Below are 15,277 nucleotides of genomic sequence, written 5' to 3' on the forward strand. Positions count from 1 at the left end.
TTTTGTTTGTTGGCTTTTTTATATTTTTTGAGGCGTCGATGATGATAGCAATCTATCTGAGATACCTACCGAGTTGCGATTTTCCGGGTGCGTTGGTTTTCCGTAAAAAAAATTTGAAAAAAAAATTAAAACCGTAAACTTTTTAACGTAAAAGTTAAAACCGTAAACTTTTTAACGTAAAAAGTTTAACATAAAATGTAACACGTAAAACGCAAAAATTTAACGTAAAACGCAAAACGTAAAAAGTTTAACGTAAAACGTAAAAAGTTTAACGGTTAACGTAAAATGTAAAAAGTTTAACGTAAAACGTAAAACGTAAAAGGTTTAAAAAATCTGTTAAAAAAGTCTGAATTTAAATATTATTAATAAAATAATTCTGTTTAAAAAATAAAAACTAATTTAATAATACAAAAAAAATAATAGAAAATAATAAAGACAAAAAGACAAATAAAAACATTTTTACTAAGCTGCCCTTTTGTATTAAAATATTAAAAACATAATAAGACAAAAAATACTTAATATTATTATTTTTTAACTACTTTTAATTTTGTCTATCAATCTTGAAGATCTAATGGTTGTAAAGTGGTTCTCTCGGTTTTTTCAACTGAGGGTGGTTTTTATTTTAGCGCTCCCATATATATATATATATATATATATATATATATATATATATATATATATATATATAGGGGGCTGCTAGAATGAGAACTACCCCGAGTTGTAAGAACCGCGAGAACCACACCATCCGGGTCGCCGTTTACCAAGATTTTTTTTTACAACTAGATGTGTGTATTATAAACACATCCGTAAAAAAAAAATTTAACGCCGCGGCTGAGGGGGTAGTTTTTTACACCACAAGTTTGGTGTTTTCTTTTTTTTTACACCAAACTTGTGGTGTAAAAAACTACCCCCTCGGCCGCGGCGTTTAAATTTTTTTTTACGGATGTGTTTATAATACACACATCTAGTTGTAAAAAAAAATCATGGTAAACGGCGACCCGGATGGTGTGGTTCTCGCGGTTCTTACAACTCGGGGTGGTTCTCATTCTAGCGGCCCCCTATATATATATATATAATATATTAAAAAGGAGAAGTGATGGACAGGGATGTAATTTTACATCATGTACAACATTGGAAGCAGGATATACAACACTTTATAAGCAGAGAAAATAGAAAAGGGTTTGGTATTTTAAGACGCTTAAAGGGGTAGCCTAGGGATTTCACTCCTACTGTTTCTTCGTTTTCCATCATCGATTGAAATTGAATGCGATCTTTTGGCATTCGCCCACATCTACCCTATAACCTGATTTCCGATTTTGAAGGAACCCGAACCGATTTGCAGGTTTGTTCATATTCCTGTTCCCGATCTTGTTTCAGTTCTTGTTCAGATATTGTTCTTCTCAAACCCTAAATCGATCTAGGGTTTTCAGAGTTCTATTCTTCTTATCAATTTTCGTGTTTCGTTTATTCTGGATTCACAGTGGAAGATGAACTTGCAACATGGAGAGATTCGGAGGCGGTGGTGGTGATACTCTACAACTTGATTCGAATTCATCAGGTTTTATGCTATCTTGCTTGATTTTATCATAGCGTCTTTCAGATTTGTTGTTTAGGTTTTAGACTTCCTTCATGTTGTGTAGATCTTGTTGAGTTTTATTATTGCTTTTGTGTGGTGATTGCTAAGTTTTGAGAATCAAATCAACCAAACGCACCATGAATAATCGTATAAAAGGTGTCAATATACAGATCAAGGATTATAATTTGTTTTTTTTTTTTTCATTTTCCCGAGAATTAGTTCGTCATATTGTGTCTTAATGGGTTGGGATGATTCTGAATGATATGATGTAACAGGGAAGAGGAAGACAGTGTGAAGGTTGGCATAAGTGATACCAGCCATGATAGATTTAAATTAACGGCTAAACAAATTGTAGGCGTGGAGCTTAGTAGAATACGAAAGGGTCATCATGCTTGAATGAAAATCTTTTTCGTATTTATATATGGAGATGTCTTTAATGTCTGCACTCTGAAATTAAAGATGGAACGAGGAACCTTGGAAGGAAGTTGAAGAGTCAATGACTTTTGCCAAGAGACACTGTATTTTTCCCGCCTTCCCACTCAAATCGTAAGAGCGTACTCGACACGTTGTTTAAAATCCATCAGAGCTCTAATAAATCATTCCAGTTTGCGCTTTACCAATCAATGGAATATGTTTTACAGTGGCGATTGGTACAATTTGATTTCTAAAATGGATCAACATGCTTTGCGATTGAATTCACAATTTAAGTGGCGATTGGTATGTAAGTGTATTGTGATTCGGTACATCACGTACCCACACGTAAACGTATTACTCTCACATTGCCTTTTTGAGCATTTTCTTTTCCCCATAAGTAATCAAGATGCTTTTGTTCTAATGCCTGAATTTTACACTTCCAATTCTCTCATAAACGGCTTGCTTTTTTCCTATGGATGTGTTGGTTTCATTTTTTCCTACTATCCAGTATGTGTTTTGAAAAATACCAGATATATGTTTCACTTCTAGGATGGGAACTCTTGTGTAGTGGTAGATTATGTTTAGATTTTTGGACAACTTGCGACTGGTCTTTACTTTTCTTCTTTTTATGTAAGACCCATTAGAGATAACATGTATATCAGTCGTCTTTAGATATCTTTCTTTGTTCCTTCTTTTTCAGCAACAGGACCCAAAACCTATCAAGGAGATCAAGAAGTTTGCACAAAAAGCCATGGGAACCACAACCACTAACGTAAGAATGGAAGTCAGATTAAACAAATACGTTTACAGCCGCGGAATCAGAAATGTATCAAACACATCGAGCTTCGTATAGGTGATGATTTTGACCCATTTATTAGTAATGTGTTGATTTCGGTTGCCTTTAATCTCAAACGAGTCTAATGTGTCCAGTCTTTTAGAGTATACCACACGGTATTTTCTGTCTTTTTTTGTTTCTTTTGAACCAGCTCTTATATCTTTTTACATTGTTTACTGTTATTAACTTGGTGGATTTTGGTTATTCGTGCTGCAGTTGAAGGGTTGACTATAGTTCAGTCTCCACGTTTTTTATAGGTCAACATAGCAGCCGCCTCTAGAGCTTCAGCACAAAATTTATATAAGTTTTAAGGCATCTTCTTTATTCTCTTAGCATGAATATCTATTGTTATCTTATTGCGAATTTTGAATGATATTTAAGATGTAAACATAAATATAGCTCATGAATATCTATTGTTAATCTTATTGCGAATTTTGAATGATATTTAAGAAATAAGATTGGGCAAAACAAAATTTGTGATCATGTAAACACAAATATAGCTTATTTCAGTCATCACTTTCTCTTTTTATATTCTGAAAATTTAACACCGTGATACTCTTTGCTATATCTTTAAACTTACTAATTCATATTACCATTGTTGCTTTTACATTTTCATTTCCTTTCTTTTAGGCTAAAAAGGCAACACTTGAAGAGCTAGAAGAGAGGGGAAGAAGAGGTACATTGATATTTGTGTTTTTTTCTCGCAATGTTGAAATCCTTGTCATTAAGCAAAGAAAAAAAACTTTCGTAGATGATGTTGTATTAACAAACAAGAAAAGTTTCTACTACACCACTAAAAAGGCGTAGAAAATTATGCTTCTAATGATTTATTATTTAAATTTTTGTAGGTTCGATAGATGATCCGAAGAAGCTCCCAAAGTAGAATTATGATGGGTCTTGTGGGTTTGAGTCATATGGTTCTAACCAGGCTGAGTTTAGGTGACACGGACTGTTTTATAAAGTGGTCGACTGGTTTTGGTTAGAACGAGTTCGGGTTTGAGTGGGTTCCGGCAAAACTGAATACGGGGCAAATCGAAGTATTCAAAAAAGTGGTCATTTTTGTTTGGGCAGAACGATTTCATAGCGTTGGGCAGGGTAACGTGTCGTAGAAGGTTCGGGTCTCAGTGTGTTCCGACCAAATTGAGTACAGGTCAAAAGATGTTGTTTTAAATTGGGGTCGTTTGGTAGCTCTGTGCTTATTAAAATTTTTACAGTCACAAATGATATAGTTGATAAAGCAATCATTTTCTTTATAGTCAATGTGTTCTTCATGAACTTTGACATCCAAAGCACACCTGATAAACTCCTTTCATATATACTTTATATATAAATGTGGCCTTGAAGAGAATTGAAGGCTGCAGAACGTTTACTGAAGGGACAAATTATTCGACTTACAAGTTTTGATTAAACATTCGTGAGTTTTTTTTGTCGAACTTTTACACATCTAACAAGACTTTTAAGCATTATTCTTATTTATTTTTTTTAAGTCTGGAAGTTCAGGTTTATGTTTTGTAACAGTTCTGGAGGATGTGTAAAATTATTCAACAATTTAGTAAGGAATAAGTTGCTAATGTGTATATTTATCCAATTTGATACACATTTGCAGGCCTGTTAGTTCTTTTTTAACCGGGTAAAGTTAATGTGTTACACAACTTCTTGATATATTAGAATTCTGTAATGGGATGACTTAAATGTTTTGTTTTAAGTTTGGGTCATCCAATGGTACTTGGATAGTTATAAACATATAAATGCTAATTATAAAATTTTTGAACCGTAGGTTTTTATATTATATTTAAGGACTACTATTGATATATAAGCTTTTTATATGTATATTATTTTTGAGTACCATGTCGCGAAGCGCGGATCCTTCGATATAAATATACAATTTTTATATGATTTTTTATCGTTTTAAGGTTTGAGTTATGTTTCCGCCTCATATTGTCGACTCCGCTGCAACGCGCGGGTTCCTCACTAGTATATATATAGGGACATGATAATTTCAGAACCATAAATATTTACAGAACTTTAGAACTCTTTTGAACCCTTAGATCATTTGATCTATGGTTTAAATCAATCATGATGTTTACTTAATTAATAAATCTTTGAAGAACCTTTTAATAAATAAAAAAGGGCATTTTGAGAAGATTCAAAAAATGAGTTCCTTGAATATGTTTGCAACTCTCTCAATCGTAACCAAACCCCTACATATTCTCTTTTCTCTCTCTCACTCAGAAAAGACGATGTATTCTCATTTGACTTGCATTCTTGTTTTTCATTTGATTTGAATGTTGGATTTCACCTGACCCCATATCACCATAACATTATTATTGGATGTCCAATTCTGTTGCCTCAAATATTATTCCCAAATTAAGATTTGTTTTTGAAAAGCTTTTATAAACGCTAATTGATTTTGTGTGTTTACTTACTACAAATATGTATATAATTTAATTACACATATGTATGATAATAAAATATATGAAAATATTTAATTTACACATATGTAAAACCAGGTTACACGTATGTAAATATTTAACTTACATATATGCAAAACAATGTTATGCGTATGTATATAGTTAAGTACATATGTGCTAAACAACGTTTTCTGCAGAAGCTTTGTTTTTAGTTTAGCTATTTTTAACTAGCATTAGATCTTATATTAAAGTATTATAAAACAATTGAAGAAACTGCATGTGTAGATTGAAAAATATATTTAGTTTTTTTGAATAGGTTGAAGTGTTGAACAAACGTTTACATATGAAAACATCTATATTTTGTTACCTACATATGTGTAAACGTCTATGCACAGATATGTAAGTGTAGTTTCGAATTATGTGTTGAGGTTACTATGTTTCTTACATCAATTTTTGTTACATACATATTTTGTAAACACTTCTTTTTGTATTATTATTTGAAGTATAATATGTAAATAGATAATGATTTGTATTATTAGTGTGAAAAAATTTACATATGTAAATAGATAACGAGTTTGAAAAATAGATCATCACTATTTACATACATGCGGAAAGCGTGGAACAATTTGAATGTCAAACTGATTGTAAATACTATATTTATATACATGTATAACAATCAAACATATGTAAATAAGCGATACGTAATCAAATATGATCCTTAGCCAAGTTGAAAAAGTAAAGAACTTAATTAAATTCAGTTCGATTCCTAATATAGAAGGTTGAAGATGGAGAGATAATAGGGATTTAGTTAATGGGTGAGAAACAATTTTTAAATTACTATTTTACCCTTTTTATTTATTTTTACATTTTAATAATTTGAAAAAAATGAGTGGTTGATATTAGTTCTGAAAGTTCTGCCTAAATATGAAGTTCTGCAAAGAACCCTTCCCTATATATATATATATATATAGAGGCCGGTTATCATACAAATACACTTATCGTACATTAGGTACGGTACATTCTAGACCGTCAGATCATCTCATTTAAACAGCCGTGTTTTACTATTAAATTTATCAAATTAAAATTAATAAAAATAAATCGCCAAGGTTAAAATCGTCAAATGTGAGATCAAAATCCCTGATAATCAACACAATAACTCACAAACAAAACGAAAAACCCAAAATCAACGAAGCAAAGCAAAGCGAACAAGTAAGATTCATCCTGCTACTCTCCCGTTGCGATTCAACTAAAATGAGTTTTGAGATACGAAGCAAAGCAAACAACGACAGACCACAAGCGAAGAAGATGAATCCAGGTATCAATTGACATTTGCGATTTTATAATGGAATATACAGGGACTTTAATGTCAAATGCGATTTTGTTTGTTTATTAAGCTTTTAGACTAAATCATATAGTTTTAAAACATTATGAATTGCTCATAACTTCAAATTTGTTAGGGTTTATGAATAATATGGTTATTTATTAGGTTTAGCATGATTATGCAGTTTTCTAAATGATAAAACTGATATATGTGCGATATTATATAGGGTTTTGTGAGGGCTTTGTATTACAACTGCGATTTTATAGATAAAGTTTTTCTTGAAAAAGGTTTTTGTCTTAGATTAGGTTGAACATGCGAATTGATAAAAACTCCTGCTATTTCATATGATTAGTTGGTTTTATGGATTATGATTAAATTATACATGCGATATTATATAGGGTTTTGAGTGGGTTTTGAATTATAAATGCGATTTTATAGGTAAAGTTTTGTTTGTAGAAGTTTTTGTCTTAGCTTAGGTTGAGCATGCGAATTGATAAAAACCTCATGCGATTTCATACGACTAGTTAGTTTTAGGCTACTATGTTTAAATTATACATGCGATTTTATATCTTTTTAGTTGCTTAAAGCATGCGATTTATAAAGATTTGCTAGTTTTTGGTAATGTTTAACTAAGACATGCGAATTGATACTCATTCATGCGATTTTATCACTTAATGCTTAGTGTACATGATTAACTGATAAATGCGATTCTATAAAGGTTTTTGACTGATACTTTCATATGATTTTGTAGAAATACATTCTGATGATGACTTTTGAAGGCCCAATATCAACACTGATAAAAATTAACAAAAATAGAAAAAGAAGAATAGTTGAAGAAAGTTCTGAAGAGGATGACTTCGTTGAGCCACTCCCAAAAAAGAAAAAGGATGACAGGAAGTCTAAGATACAGACAAAAAAAACATTCAAAAAAGCTGGAACCACCTAAAACAGAACATAGGGCATTCTTCAAATAAAGCAACGAAGCAATACTGCTGAGATGCCAACCTAACTCATACATGGATATTGTGAGTAAATTTTCAAAAAAACAGGTTGAAGTGGTGAGGAATATGGGATTTGGAGCTATTCTAGATATCAATATCAACCATATTTCGACACGATTGGCATATTAGCTAGCCAGAAACTTTGACGAGAACTTCGATACGCTAAACGTAGGAAAACTACAAAAAAAGATAACATCGGACACAATTTATGTCACACCCCGATATTTCCACGTATTACCGGTGGGCCCGGTGGGGAGTATCGTGACGTAGTTGAGATCATCATAGTCAAACAACACAATATATAAATGCACAACGGAAGCAAAAGATAAATATATCACAATCCGAATATAAAGTAATATCAAGTATTACAACGGAAAGTAAAGGATCCACAGGCGGATCTTAAAACTTAAACATTGTTCAACAGACTTTAGACGCCTAGAACTTGCAAGATTCCTTATTAACGCCCTGAGCTTCCAGCCAATTACGTTCAGTACCTGTCACTTAACCTTTTTGGAAAATACGTCAGTTTACACTGGTAAATACAATTAACCGACTCATTTGAAAAGGTTTAATAAAATTGATTTGGATGCACAAGGCACAACATATCTTTTGTAACTTGGGACAATTATATTATAATCTTGTATACAGATTTACATGTTCGTTGTACGTTCAGGGCCCGATGTAGAAACCGAGTCAAGATTAACAGACACGCCACAAGTATAGGCCCACAAGAGAGTGAGATATCGTTTCCCTTATGCACTGTCAGGGGTATGCCTACACCTCGTGCATAAGACGTCGCCATTTTATAATACAATGATGTCAAGGATATCCGGGACATGGCCATTAACCCCTAAAGGCTTTTATTTCAAACAATACAGATTAAAGCGGGTTACCTCAATAATTTAATCACAGTACGACTAAACATTCAATACCCGACTAAGCGGTATTATTATAATACCGTATCCCAAGCCCGTATAGGGAAAATGAGTTAAAAGTATTTACCTGAGCTAGTAAATGCAATTTATACTCAGCCGTATATTCTAATCAGCAAGCACAAGTACTTCTACCGGGGCTCTCAATCTGGAACGAAGGTTTTATTAACCTATTAGATTCCTAACGGGTCTTATTTAAATCGTAACTTAGACCGGTTAGTTTTAAGGAATGTTTACGGTTCAAAACGCATGATTAAGCGAAGACCGGAATAGAAGGTGATTTAGACCCGACAAGTTTGAAGACTTGCATAATATGGGTAATCTAAACACATTCTGGATTTTGAGATACAACCGATAAGGTTTGACCCGTTTCGGCTAATTTATGCAAACTAGTTACATAAACTGGACCGAACGTGTAAGAAGCGTAACGGGTAATCATAAGAGTCCTATACAGGTTTCCAAAGTTAATATGCCTTAAATATGTTGTGATATCAGTAGGATACCTTCCATTATGCCCAAAACGAGTTTAATCTCAATATAAGCCCCGTAGGGGTATTTTGGTCATTTAAAAGATTATAAAAGAGATTAATTTTAATTATGAGACTCGGGTCTGAAATAATCAGTAAAACAACTTAATTTAATAGGTCATATCAGTTGGTGATAAGTCTTATATGACAAAAATGGTTTTAAACCTATACTAGGTGTTTAATACGCGTAAAAAGCCATTTTAAGCGATTTCCGGGTTATACAGGAAATCTGAGTTTTCTGATCAGGTTATGAAGTTCAAAATACTTCATTTATTATATAAAATCAGTATCAATTGGATTGGTGTCAAAATACTATGTAGAACTCATTTTATAAACAAAAAGGGTATATTCGGTATTTACAGAATTAATGCCATAACCTTAGGTTACGAGCAGGTTAAAAATAATTAAAAATCTTTAAAAATCCCAAAATATTATATTACATCGGTGGGTAAAAGGTTTGGTGTCAAAGTTTGGGTTTAGATAGGCTTTATGCTAATGACGCCGTTTAATTACAAAAAGGCGTTCTAATTACGCTAATGAGCATAACTCCTAATCTAGACCTCCAACTGATGTGAAACTTTAAGGACATGTTTATAAATCAGTAATAAAGATTATTGTCCTTTTACATTTCTAAAATTCTCGTTTTATGGTCATAAGGCCATTATGGTCAACTTTAGGCATTTAACGGAAAGGTGTAAACGAATCGGACAATCAATGAACCAACCACAGAGGGTTATACTAACATGTAACCTGGTCCTAAGGAAGCTCTAACACATTTCCAAATCCATCTAAATCGGGTCAGAACTGAAGTCAAAGCAAAAGTCAAAGTTTTGCGACTTTCGGTTCCGAACCGGTCCTAAACTGAAAATTGTCGGATCAAACATGTTTAGACATGTTTTTACATTAATTATTAAGTTATAAGAGTAATAAAACAGGTTTCAAAGCTTCTACATTGTTAATTATGCGTAAATCCGAAAATTAAGATCCTGTTGACTTTTTATAAACAACTTTGACCCGACAATTGATCTAGTTAGAGCGGGAATCAGAGGGTGCCTTTTTAGGGTTTATTGCCCACATAATTACCAACTTATAACTACCTTCAATTCGATTAATCACTGGACCATTAATGATTAATCGCTAAGTCAAACGTTAATTACGACAGTTTGACGTTTAAGCTATTAACTAAATAAAATTCAATTAAGGAAGGTTAAGAATACTTACCAAGGTCCTAAGAACGACTAAGGATCACAAGGAAGGGCTTGAGCTCCATGGGACTCCAAGAAGTGAGGATGGAATGAATGATCAAAAATTGGAAAAAATGTGGGTTCTTATATAGTGATCTTGATCCATCAAGGTCATGACAAACAAGGCTATACATGATCCTTGATGATTAACAAGTGTCCCTAAGGCCTAAGAATTAATTTAGGCAGCTCTTGGTGGTTATAAAGGGCATATATGACGTTTACATGGGCTGAACAGGCAACAAAAACGAGTTTCTGCATCTGGGCATGCTCACGCGGGCCGCGTAGACTCTTAAGGAGTCTTACGCGGGCCGCCTAGCCCCGGCTGACCTGAAATCCAACTTTTAATAATTGCCATTTTGGTCCCTGGTCCTTCTACACTTGATCTTAACATGATTTCTTGCACTTTGAGCCCTCTAACTTGACTTTTAAGGGCCTTAAGACATAACCAAACTTTTTTAAGTCCTTGGGTAACTTTATGGTTACCCGAAAGTCATAAATTTCAACGTTGACGCTTTTAACCCCTCGTATACGAATATTGTCATAACTTTCTCATATGATAACAAAACTTGGTGAAATTTTTATCATGTATTCTAGTGAGCATAATTAATCGTTACAAAGCTTCGGGTTTGCTAAAAGGTCACTCAGAGGTATACTTTAAACATGTTGACACATTTAACCCCTGTAGTTTGTACTCTCTCACTTTCTTTCACAATTAGCTTCGTATGATCCATGAATCATTCGTTTAAGGGTATAAACATCATGTAGGGATATTGTAGGGTATATTTATCCATTGTTGACATTTTGAATCCTTATATTCACATATTTTCTATGTTTGTCAACTTTAGTCCTTCTAGAGTATTCTTTCACATGTTCAAGCTCATGACACGTGTCAATACATTATAGGACGTGAATTTTCGAGGTGTTACATCCTCACCCCCTTAAAAGAAATCTCGACGTCGAGATTTGTTAAAGTAAAGGACGTATTTTCTGTCTTATATTGGGCTTAATCTTCCCCAGTACCTTTGAGCCTCTAAGGCACTCCAATTGACCTTTATAATAGGTACATGTATCTTTTTGGAGCTTCTAATCCTGTCGATCCTTAATCGACATAGGTTGCTCATCATATCATAAATCTGTATATCATTATGTGATAGTGCTCTTCGACTTATTGGTGACACGTCCTTAAATCATTAGTGTGGGGCACCTTGCGCGTTCTACCAAGCTCCTTAATTAGGTCTTAGCTCGTAAGCTATTAAATCTTGATACATTCGAATCTTTCGAATGACTTTATATATTCAGAGCTTAACTAACATGATAATTACAACTTGGCCCACCCTTCCTGGGTGATATCTTTTGTTGAACCTTATTCCTTAACAAGAATTTAGGAGGTTTGCTATTTTCATTAATCCTTGATTTTCTGTCGAATACTGGCATCTTACAGATGATTAGGGATTTGTATGATCTTATTTGTTGTTTCCAATGCAACTTTCAGATCCTGAATATTGGACTTACCAATTTATTGTCCTAACAATAGATGTTTAACATTCCATTTATACAAGGTCTCCAAAGGAGCAGCCTTGATGCTTATATATCAACCATTATAGAAAAGCTTATCTTAAGGTGAGATGGTTATTCCAACCACTGCTTAATTAATTTTAAGGAATAGCTAATCCTTGTTGTTAGTCGAACAAATCGATGATCCTGGGCAGCTGATGGCAAATTCTTAATTGTTTCCTAAATGGGGTTGCGGTAATCATTGCATAAGCAAAATGATCCGTCTTTCTTAATTAGCAATACCGAACTTTCAGAATATTGAGTTAGGCTTTAAGAACCTATATTTTAAGACTTACTTAGTCAAGGTTGTGATTCCTCCAATGATGGTACTAGCCGTTCAGGAAAAATTTCATAATGATACAGCCTTATATGGGATACAAATCTTAACTCTACTTGCTTCTCAGAAGGTAAACAAGGTAATCTCAGGAGAAAATCTAGGTGCAAGGAGGTTACAGAGATTTTCCATATTTCAGGCTCCAATCCACAATTGCTGGTGTCAATTAAGTGTCACATTCATGCTATGAGTCCACAGACTCCTTTACCAAGGAACATTTATTTGGAAAAATTCCATTTTCTAGATATCTTCTTTGAATACCATTAGCTGACTTTAATACCGTATGACCATTGAAATATCTTTGTGGTTCCATGCATTAAACCTCCATACTGATCAGGCATGGAAGCAATCTATGGAACTTATTAAGATACATCAATTCTCATACGGGATCAAAGAGAAATCAATTACATGCGAATGTACTTTATCTGGAGAGAGGGTACATTAGAATTTTATGACTGAAGATTTCTGACAGAAACAGAAGAAATGGTTCCTATGATTTTCGTCTGTAAGTTTTACCTTACACTTAATATCTAGGGTTCTTATGATAGATTTCTAAAAGTCTAATATACTTACAATTTATGAAGGATTTATTGGTATCCGGATTAAAACAGAATTCTTAGCATTTATACTTTAAAGAACGTACCCAACGTTATTATTGATATGGACTACTCCTGACACTCTTTAGGAGAGTTTAAGTTCTAATATTCATAGGCTTCCCTTCTTTAGCCGCATTTCCTTTGACAGATTTAGGGCACGTGGTCTTGATGTGGCCTTTCTTATTACAGCCGAAGCAGACTGCATTCTTCATGTCCTTGCAGTCCAACGTTTTATGTTCCCTTGATTTGCAGATCCCACAAGCCCTTGGCTGCGATTGAGATTTTGGTTTGAACCTGCACTTCCCATAATGGCGCTTCTTGCAGGTCTTGCATACTGGTTTCTGGTTGGACTTTTGTTTGTTCTTCTTCATAGAGCTCTGGGAGTTATTTTCCTCCCTTTTCCTTTTTAGCTCATCTTTTGCATTTGAGGCATGAGCAAGATCCTCCTTATGAGTAAGGAAATGTGGTCCTAGATAAAATTTGGAGCGAGTAGCATGGGGCTCCTTGAACTTTTTCACAGCCTTCTTCACAGCCTTCCCAACAGCTGCGTCTATCATAGTTTGAAGAACATGTTCGAAAATTCTAAGGCTCACAATCGTAGCATCATTGGCATGTGTCACATCATTCATAACACGATCAACGACTGTCTTATCTGAGTTTGCCATACTCGATATTGGTTCCTAACACCAATAAAACAATTTCTTAGTTGCAATCCAACAACTGCTATTCTTCATCCTGATGGCTTTAACATATACTAACCTTGGTATCTACAGACCATACATGCTAATATAGTATTAACATTCTTAATGAATGTTATTTAATATATATTCATTATGTTTAGCCTAGGTCACGAAAGACCATCAATGGCATTTAAGGTTTGGACCTAATCCATCATCTCTCTGACAGGGGATCAAAATGTCACATCTGTCTTTATTATATTGATGAATTTTGGATAGCTTGAAAGCTTGTCATAAGGGTATCAGAAAAGAGTGATTCCTAATAGATACAAAATATCAATCTAAGATTTGTTGGAGCGTTTTCTCAAGTATCATCGTCCAATTTCCACCTCGCATTAAATGTCCGGAGTCCTAAACAGGCGGAGACAACAGTTCTCAACATTTATCATTCATTATAGAATCATATGTGCCAGCATCAAATAAATTTCTGCATAAACTGCTTGATAAGGAAAGGTACCTGCTATACATTTATCATTCTGCACCATCTCCTGGGCGTTCATCCTGCAGACTCATGCGTTTGTTCTCTTGGCCTCTTCGGGCTTCTTCTGATTTCTAGGCAGTTAGTCTTGATATGCCCCTTCTCGTTACAACCGTAGCAGGTTGCGTCCTTTAACTTCTTGCATTCCAAGGTTTTATGTTCCTTAGACTTGCAAATCCCACAAGGTAGAGACTGAGATTCAAATCTGCATTTCCCGAGGTGGTATTTCCTACAGGTTTCGCACCTGGTCTTCTCACCCGACTGCTGGCTGTCTTTCTTAAACCCGGAACTCTTCTCATCCTCAGAGTTCCTCTTTGTCTTCTTATCGGAGCGATGAGAATCCTCATCCTCCCTTTTACGCTTTTCATCTTCAGAGGCTTTGGCAGCCTTGTTTCTGACTACATCGAGTGTAAGAGATAGCGACAGGTCTGCCGCTGACCTGAACGTAGTAGGTCTCGATGCTTTCACACTTGCCTTTATTTCTGGGGCTAGACCCCTAATAAAGCGAGCTATACGCTTTGGTTCCGGCGTGATTAAGTAAGGAACCAATCGAGACATAGTATTGAAACTTGTAAGGTATGCTTGACAATCTAAGTACTCCATGACTAATGTCAAGAATTCAGTCTCAATTTTCTCAACTTCATGTTGAGGACAGTAACTTTCTTTGATAAGAGCAACGAACTGACCCCAAGTCATGTTGTACAAAGGGATCTTCCCCGTAGTTTGGATCAGTGATCTCCACCATGCTAGAGCTTCTCCTTTAAAAGATTGTGAAACAAACCTCATAATGTCTTGCTCTGCACATCCACTGATGTCAACAACAGTGTCCATCTCATCAAGCCACGTCATGCAGTCGATGGCTCCTTCTTCTCCTGTGAAGTCTCTGGGCTTGCAGGAGACAAAATATTTATATGAGCAGGTCTTAACTAGTGCCTCTTGATGAAGCACCACCTGTCTAGACGGAACACTCCTTTGATTTGACGAGTTCCGAACATCGTCTTCCCTTGACCCATGTGATTTAGAAGGGGGCTTACTGCGAGCCACAGATAGAGTCTTGAGTGTGTATCACTTGATTAATCATACTGTCTGTCGAGAGCTCGTGTAACGGCATTATCTATTAATGCATGCAGTTCCGCACCAGTTATATTAACTCTGGGAGCATCATTATTCTCCCTCTGGTGGCTGTTAACCTCATCTGATCCAGCCATGTAGCTTGTTTGCTACATACATAATGACAACTATTTATTCAGAGGTTATTATGGAATCATCATTTTTGACGATTCATCAACCATGGTAATATAAACCATATTGGTTAAT

The 15,277-nt window shown here is 34.6% G+C and overlaps 2 long non-coding RNA genes across 8 annotated transcripts; both read left to right on the forward strand.

Annotated features, from left to right (window-relative positions):
• The first annotated feature begins 1,209 nt into the window (after positions 1-1,209).
• LOC110891311 lies at positions 1,210-3,139 on the forward strand. Of its 7 annotated transcripts, none has more exons than XR_004873282.1 (6): positions 1,210-1,342; positions 1,482-1,558; positions 1,852-2,122; positions 2,218-2,341; positions 2,691-2,843; positions 3,042-3,139. It is a non-coding gene; the product is annotated as an uncharacterized LOC110891311 (long non-coding RNA). The 7 variants fall into 7 exon arrangements; XR_004873283.1 differs by having other exon boundaries at positions 2,218-2,297; XR_002565222.2 differs by having other exon boundaries at positions 2,218-2,293.
• A 6-nt stretch (positions 3,140-3,145) lies between these two features.
• Positions 3,146-4,078, forward strand: LOC110891312. Its single transcript, XR_002565224.1, has 2 exons — positions 3,146-3,501; positions 3,674-4,078. It is a non-coding gene; the product is annotated as an uncharacterized LOC110891312 (long non-coding RNA).
• The last annotated feature ends 11,199 nt before the right edge of the window (positions 4,079-15,277 follow it).

The sequence above is a fragment of the Helianthus annuus genome, chromosome 11 (assembly GCF_002127325.2).
Source record: "Helianthus annuus cultivar XRQ/B chromosome 11, HanXRQr2.0-SUNRISE, whole genome shotgun sequence".
NCBI classification, from domain to species: domain Eukaryota; kingdom Viridiplantae; phylum Streptophyta; class Magnoliopsida; order Asterales; family Asteraceae; genus Helianthus; species Helianthus annuus.